The sequence below is a fragment of the Neophocaena asiaeorientalis genome, unplaced genomic scaffold (assembly GCF_003031525.2).
Source record: "Neophocaena asiaeorientalis asiaeorientalis breed wild unplaced genomic scaffold, Neophocaena_asiaeorientalis_V1.1 scaffold116, whole genome shotgun sequence".
Lineage (NCBI taxonomy): Eukaryota > Metazoa > Chordata > Mammalia > Artiodactyla > Phocoenidae > Neophocaena > Neophocaena asiaeorientalis.
Window position 1 is genome coordinate 4,374,120 of NW_020174561.1, and position 8,019 is coordinate 4,382,138.

At 39.0% G+C, this 8,019-nt stretch overlaps 1 pseudogene; it reads right to left on the reverse strand.

Annotated features, from left to right (window-relative positions):
* Window positions 1-6,137: 6,137 nt before the first annotated feature.
* On the reverse strand, window positions 6,138-6,836 carry LOC112408210 (glutathione peroxidase 7-like; annotated as a pseudogene).
* Between the last annotated feature and the right edge of the window lie 1,183 nt (window positions 6,837-8,019).

Sequence of the window (8,019 nt, forward strand, 5' to 3'; positions counted from 1 at the left end):
TCAGACAGACTCTCTCATACCAGTGGAAACATGGCTACTGTATAGGTTGAACCAACACCCTCCCAGCCTCAAATTCAAGGAAAAAGAAGCCCTCCTATCTTCCATCATAAAGTTAATATTAGGCTCAAATCACTCCTTTGACAATTCCTGAATTGATCATTATTGTAGGGGAATGAAAGTTACTGATTAATGTAGGCTGGGTCACATGCCAACTCCTAGAGCTAGGGATAGGGGTGGCCCCAGAAGAAACTAGGTCACTTTTGCCAAAAAAAAATGAGAAAAGGATGCTTAATTGCTCAAATCAAACACATATGTACCACAACTACAGTTGTCTGGAGGATTCTTTTCCATAACCATTGTTTCCCAGCAATGCCTGCGATGGGGTGTGTAAGTCTGTTTAAGTCCGCAGTTCAGTATTGCAAATCCCCGCTGGCTGCTGACATAACACACATTCTCCACAATCTGATTTATTGGTAATAAAGATGGTATATCTATATATTTTTCCCTTTCTATTTGTGTTGTCTGTCTAGCTCTTCTCTCTGTTAGTTCAGGCAGGGAAAAATGGATGTTAATTCTTGAGTTCCACCAAACCCAACACCTGGGAACCATGTCTAGAAACATTGAATACAACTCCAATGCCTGTGGTAAAAGCATGTTAGCCTCCCACTACGAAGTTCCTTAAAGATAGCTCTGAGGGACCGTGTGGCAGTAAAATGAGGAAAGTTCTGTTTGATGGAGAGAAGAGGAAAAGAAGCTAGCAAAAGAAACAGAAAAAGAAGAAATAGATGGAAAGTGAGAGATGATACAGGAATTTACAGATATAGAAATCACACAAGTTCCCTAAATAGCTTCAGATGTGTTATATATTGTGCATGTGGTGATTTTGATGGTAAAAATAAGAGAGATCAAAAGGTAGCCAGAAAGGCTATTAGGACGATAAATGCTCTAATATTTTTTTTTAAGATTTTTTTTTGATGTGAACCATTTTTAAAGTCTTTATTGAATTTGTTACAATATTGCTTCTGTTTTATGTTTTGGTTTTTTTGGCCACGAGGCATGTGGGATCTTAGCTCCCTGACCAGGGATTGAACCCGCACCCCCTGCATTGGAAGGTGAAGACTTAACCACTGGACCTCCAGGGAAGTCCCTAATCTTTTTTTTAAGATAAAGGATATTGAAAGAAAGAGTCCATGAAAGAGACTGAAAATGTTAGAAAGGAAGTATTTCTGTGTGTGTGTGTGTGTGTGTGTGTGTGTGTGTGTGTGTGGAGAGAGAGAGAGAGAGAGAGAGAGAGAGAGAAAGAAAGGGGAGAATCTTATATCAGTGTTTCTTAAAGTAATTTTAAAATTCAGATTCTTCAATAAGCTCAGGGATCTGTATCTTAATACCTGGTGATTTCTAAGCACACTAAAGATTAAGAACTATTATCTAAGCACATAGAAAAGGGATGGAATTTAGTGTTTACTGGCAAGAGATTAGCTTTAGATAAGAGGTAAATCTCCTCTGACACTAGTTGGAATGATGTGAAGATAGAAATATGTTTAGTATATGGTAAAGTAAAAAAGGTATATAAAAAGAAAGGCAAGAAAACTGTGTTACTTAATGTTGCATGGTTTTTCACTTATATTATTCATTTAAGGAGAGGAATAATTTTCTCTGTATATTAGCCTATGTGCTGGGTACTTTACTTTTGTTCTGACTTAATCTTCAACAGTCACTCTATATAGTAGACATGATTATCTCTCTTTTTTTCTTAAAAAAAACTAAGGCTCATAGAAATTGAGTAACATGTCAGGATGACACATCCAGGTACTGGTAGAATCAGGGTCTGGTCTCAGGTGAACCTGTCTCCACATCTCCAGCTTCTTTAGCATAGGGTAAGGGTTATCAAAGTTTTTCTGTAAAAGCCCAGGGAGTAAAGATTTAAAGTTTTGTGGACAGCTATTCAACTCTGCCACTGAGTGCAAAAGCAGCCACAGATAATAATGTAAATTGTGGGCATACCCGGTTCCAGAAAAGCTTTATTTGTGGACACTGAAATTTGAATTTCATGTAATTTGCATTTATAACAAAATATTTTTCTTCTTTTGATATTTTTTCAACCATTTAAAAATGTAGAAACCATCTCCACCTTGCGGGCTGTACATAAACAGATGGTAGGCCAGATTTGGCCCACGAGCCATAGTTTGGCTTGTCAGCTCCTGGCCTAGGGCTCTGGCTATCAAATTCGTGCTCTCCACAGCATCCTTCCAAATGTAGGAACTGAGATTATCCAATCAGAGTAAAAACTGGTGTTTTTACCAGTATGAAGTAAAAGTTTGAAATAATCATTGTTTTTCAGAGGAAAAACATGATTCTCTATTAGTTTCTATATAATTTTGCATCTTTTGATCCTGGACCAAAAAAGGAAAAAGCAGACTATAATGGGGATTATGTTGCCTATCATCTATTTGTTTTTCCAGATTCATTTTCCATACTGCTCTGAGACTGGGGAGGCTGGTCTGAATGGATTCCTCCTTATTCTCTGGTTTTGGTTGGGATTGGTCAACTGGAAGCACCAGTAGGGAATGAAAGGGAAGGAAGAAAGTCCAGTTAGGGTCTTTCTTCATCTGCTGCCTCCCTAAAAGGTCCATGTAGGTGGGATGTTGACTCTAAGGTTTCAGGTCCTTTTCAAGCATCCCTCTTTGCAGGTTCCAGGAACCACTCTCTTCTTCTCTACTTCCAGTCTAGAAGGAGTGCCTGTGTCCTTGCACTACTAGTCCTGGGGTGCTGCACTATCCCTCAGATTTTTCCACATCTTTCTCACACCTTTGTCTCCAGTCCTTTTATTGATCTCTTCCCATGTTACACAATTTGATTGTGCCCTGTTCCTTGTGAGGACCCTGTCTAATGCAAAGAATGTGATTGCTTGTAGCAATATCTGTTTAAGAGGCTTCTGCAGAGTGTCTCATCCTCTGCAGGAAAAAAATAAACATTCTTTCCTTTGTGTCCACACTGTACCCTGTAATATATTTTTAACAGCTTTACTGAAGTTTAATTGACATACAATAAACTGCACAAATTTAAAGTGCCAGTTTTAATAAGTTTTGATATATATGTGTACCCATGAAATCAACACCAGAATCAGGATAATGAGTATATTCATCACACCTAAAATTTCCTTGTGCCCTTTTGTGATCTCTCCCTATTGCCCTACCTCCTCCGTTGGGCCCCATCCCCAAGCAATCACTGATCTACTTTCTGTTGTTAAAGATTAATTTACAGTTTTAAGAATTATATATACCTGGGGAATCATTTCAGTATAAACTCCATTTTTTTGGTCTGGCCTCTTTCTCTTGGCATAATTATTCCTTATAATATATTTGGTTATTGTATTACTAAGTGTTTATTGCCTGTACATGCCAGCATATCTATTTGCCTCTGTTTAGACTTCACAAGTTCTTCAAGGTATGCTACGCTTGTCATTGTATCCCTAGAACCTAGCACAGTACTTGACATAGAAAAGATACTCAGTAATTATGGAAGGAAAGAAAGAAGGGAAGTGTAGGATGGCAAGTAGCCTCCATCCCCTGAGAGCTAATTGCTTCTCTAGCAATGAAATTTCTTAAGTACCTCTGTGGACAGTGTTTAATGATCTGTTCGCAGTTGAGGGCTGTCAATAGGACTGGCCCTCAGTCAGAATATGAAGCAGATGAATTTCTTGCTCTTTTACCTGGGATCTATTGTCCTGCACCTCATCCTTCCTTCCTCTCATCTCCTCTGCAGGATCCAGAAATCTACCTGCCTGATGTATATAAATGATGCACCAATTTCTCACCACCCAGGCCAGCAGAGGAGAGAGGAGGGGTGGAGAGGGGATTCCCGGGGAAGAGTGATTAGGTTAGACAACGTGGGATTCCAGAGCTGAAGCAGAAATAGTCTTGCATGTGTGTGTGGGGTAAGGGTGTAGATCACATACTCCCATACAGGTACTTCCCTGAGAGAAATGAACAGGAAATGTATGTTCATAGTTTCTTTCTCTATCATTTTGGGCTAAATCTGTGGAGTCTGAAGGACTGTGGTAGCCTTTATTGAGAGCTAAATAGTATGATTCCTTCCCTTTAGGTTTCTGAACTACGAGACAACGAGATTGATTCCGCAGGAAAGCACAGCCCTTGAGAAATCAGCTTTGACTTCAGGCTACAGTGAGTACACGAATTGGTTTGGTTAATGGGCTGAAAATCCTGTGATAGAACCCTCTCCCCTCTTTCAGATCCATGATGTCTATAGATCTTAGCCCATTTAAGTTTGGTGTAGCCTGGAAAAGTCCTTCTCTATGTTCTCTTCTCCCATGGATTTATTAACACCTATTAGAATCATGTCTTTATTCTGGGATAGAGATGGACAGTAAGAGTCCTATAGGATTGAAAAAGGTAAGAAATTCCACTGCCTCTTCCATCTCCTCTAGATGCTCTGTGGTTTTCTGTCTTCAGCCCTTTAACAGAGTCGAGACTGATTATGTACACTTTAGTGTGACCAAGTTGTATAGATAAGCCCAGGTTTGCTTAGCCAGCAGCCAGCTTACCCCCAAGGGATCCTGGTGCTGAAGGAATATGAGTAACTGAAATCCCAGGCTATAGATTTCAAGAGTGTTGCCTCCAGTTCTTGACAATTGCATAGATATAACAATTTATACAAGAACTAAATCGATTTGTGGGCTACCCTGTAAACTTAACCACCATGTATAACACGTTGTAGAAATTTTCTTCTATTCCTGTTTTGTTAAGAGATTTCTTTAAAAATCAGGAGTGGATAGTGCCTTTTTTCAAATGCTTTTTCTGAGTCCTATCGAGATGATCATATTATTTTCTCTTTTGGTTGTTGATACGGGGAATAATGTTGATGGATTTTTGAATGTTAAATCAACCTTGCATTTCTGGAATAAACTCTACTTGGTCATCATGTATTATCCTTATTTTTTGTTTCATCTGATTTTTTATTATTTTGCTGAGGATTTTTTCAGCTATGTTCATGAGGGATACCTTCTGTGATTTCTCTTCTGTTATGTTTTTGTCTGGTTTTGATATCAGAGTAATGCTGGCCTCATTTAGAAGAGTTGGGAAGTATTCACTCATTATCAATTTTCTGGAAGAGTTTATGTAGAATGGTAATTCTTCCTTCAGTGTTTGGGAAAATTCACCAGTGAAGCCATCTGTACCGGAGTTTTCTTTGTGGGAAGGTTTGTAACAACAAACTCAATTTCTCTGATAGCCGTAGAGAGGCTACTCAGAATATCCAAGCTTATTTTCGAGTGATCTTTGTTAGTTTGTGTCTTTCACGTTATCTCTCCACTTTATCCAAGTTGTTGAACTTATTGGTATAAACTTGTCTATCCTTATTATCCTTTTAATATCTTTAGAATCTGCAGTGATGTCATTTCTCTCCTTCCAAATGTTGATAATTTGTGTTATCTCACATTTTTCCCTTATAAGTCTGGCTAGAAGTTTATCAGTTTTTTTAAAGTTCTCAAGAAACCAGCTTTTGATATCACTGATACTCTCTATTACTTTTTTCCCGATTTTATTAACATGTACACTGACATTTATTATTTCCTTCCTTTGGTTCACTCTGTTCAACTTACTCCTCCTTTCTAGTTTTTTAAATTGGAAGCTGAGGTCTTTGATTTAAGACCTTTTCACTTTTCTAATATAGACAGTTAGTACTATAAATTTTCTTCTAAGTTCTGCTATAGAGGAAGCCCACAAATTATATTTTTTGGGGGGAGGCCTTCAAGTTTTTATTGATCACAACTTATTTTTTTGCTCATCTGCAGAAAATAATTTTTGAATGCCTCCTAGTTAGCTGTCACTGCCCTAGACACTTTCATAGACCTTTCATCCTCATCCTCACAACAGCCCTGTGAGGTAGGAATTGGCCCCATTTTACAGAGTTCATAACCGGTAGGAGATTATTGCTTCAAATACTTCCATTTGCCACATGTTTTCATGGACTAGAGGTTCTTACTGAGTCATTTGGTCAGGAGCTCTCACTGGTCAGGGGTTCCTATAGGTTGCTCTAAGATTCAGAGAATCAAACTACTAGAACTTTCCTGCAACAGGAGTGATGGGGTCAGTGGGATAAGAGTGAAGGAAGTAGAGTCAGTAGTCTCTCCCTTTGTAGCACCATTTGAGTTTGCTTTGGTCACTTGTGCACAGCGGGGGGAAGGGGAGGGGACAATGGGAGAGGAGGGAAAGTGATTTTAAGTTTTCTGGCTTCTTCAGGATGAGCTTCCTCACAAGCGCCGTAATCTGGGACCCGATCTCTTCCACCGACACGGTTGGGTCCCAAATGCCCTACCACCTTTCCAACTAGGGCCACTAGGTACTTACAGAAGTTCTCAGTGGGCTCCTTCCCAGAAGCCTGGGTCAGGTACTTGAAGGCAGGGTGGGCACCAGTGCCGGTGACTGCGATCTTGCTAAACATGGGGAAAGAGACACTGTAGGTGTGGTGGGCAAAGCTCTCCATCTCCTTCTGCTGTCGGGTGCCTGTTGGCCAAACTGGTTGCAGAGGAACGCAAGTACATTGAAGTGATGGGACCGCAGGTCCCGCTGTAGCTGCTGCAGGGCCCGGTAGTGCTGGTCTGTGAAGCCTCACTCGCTAGCTGTGTTCACCACTAGGGACACCGAGCCGCGGTGCTTCTCCAGCGGCACTGTCTTGCCCCGGATGCTGACCGTCTTGAAGTCCTGCTGCCGCTGTGCGCAGGCAGCAGCCGCCAGGAGCAGCCACACCGCAGCCAGGAGGTGTGCTTGCTCCCGAGCAGGTGGTGGGGCAAGGGCAAAGGCAGGGCGCGGCCCACAAATTTTTATATGTTGTATTTTTGTTTTAATCAGATCAAAGTTTCTAATTTCTTTTGATTTCTTGTGACCCATAGGTTATATCGAGGTATGTTATTTACTTTCCAAATATTTGGAGATTGTTCCCTAAATATTTCTATTATGGAATACTTATTTCCTGCTACTGTGGTCAGAAAACATACTTGTATGATTTGAATTTTTTGCATTTACTGAAATATTAGTATGACTTGGAATATGGTCTACCTTGGAAGTGTAATGTGTGCATGAAGCCAAGAATTTTGTATTCTGTTGCTGGGTATAATGTTCTATAAATGTGAATTATGCCAGTTGGTTAATAATGATGTTCAAATTTTCTGTATCCTTATTGATCTTTTCTCTATTTGTTCTATCAATTATTGAAAGATATTGAAATCTTCTACTGTTATGACTTTGTCTATTTCTCATTGTAGTTTTGTCAGTTTTCATTTCATGTAGTTTGAAGTTCTCTTATTATGTGTATCAATGTCTAGGATTATTATGTCCTTTTGACGAATTGACCTATTTATCATTAGGAAATGACCTTCTTTATATCTGATAGTATTCTTTGTTCTGAAATCTACTTTTTCTGATATTGATATAAAGATTTCAGCTTTCTTTTGATTGCTGTTAACATGGTGTATCTTTTACTATCCTCATACGTGTAATCTATTTGTGTCTTTATATTTGAAGTGAATTTCTTATGGGCAGCCTATTGTTGTGTCTTGTTTATTTATACAACTGGAAAACCTCTGCCTATTAATTGGGGTGTTTAGACCATTTACATATTTTGTGTTTTTTCATATGGTTTGATTTAAATCTATCATTTTGCTTCTTGATTTCTATTTCTCCCACCAGTTCTTTATTCCCTTTTCCAAAATGTTCTGGCTTCTTTGGGATTAACTGAACACTTTTTGTGATTTAATTTTAATTCATTTGTTGGCTGAATGGCTGTAAATCTTTGTTCTGCTATCTTATGGATGCTTTAAAGATTGTAGTATACACCTTTAGCTCATTACACTCTCCCTTCAAATGATGTTATACCATTTAATCAATAGTATACTAACTTTAGAGTGTGCCTCCATTTCTTCTGTGCGAGCCTTTGAACTAACATGGACATAGATTTATTATAAACCCCATGATACATGGTTTCTACTTTTGTTTAAACAAT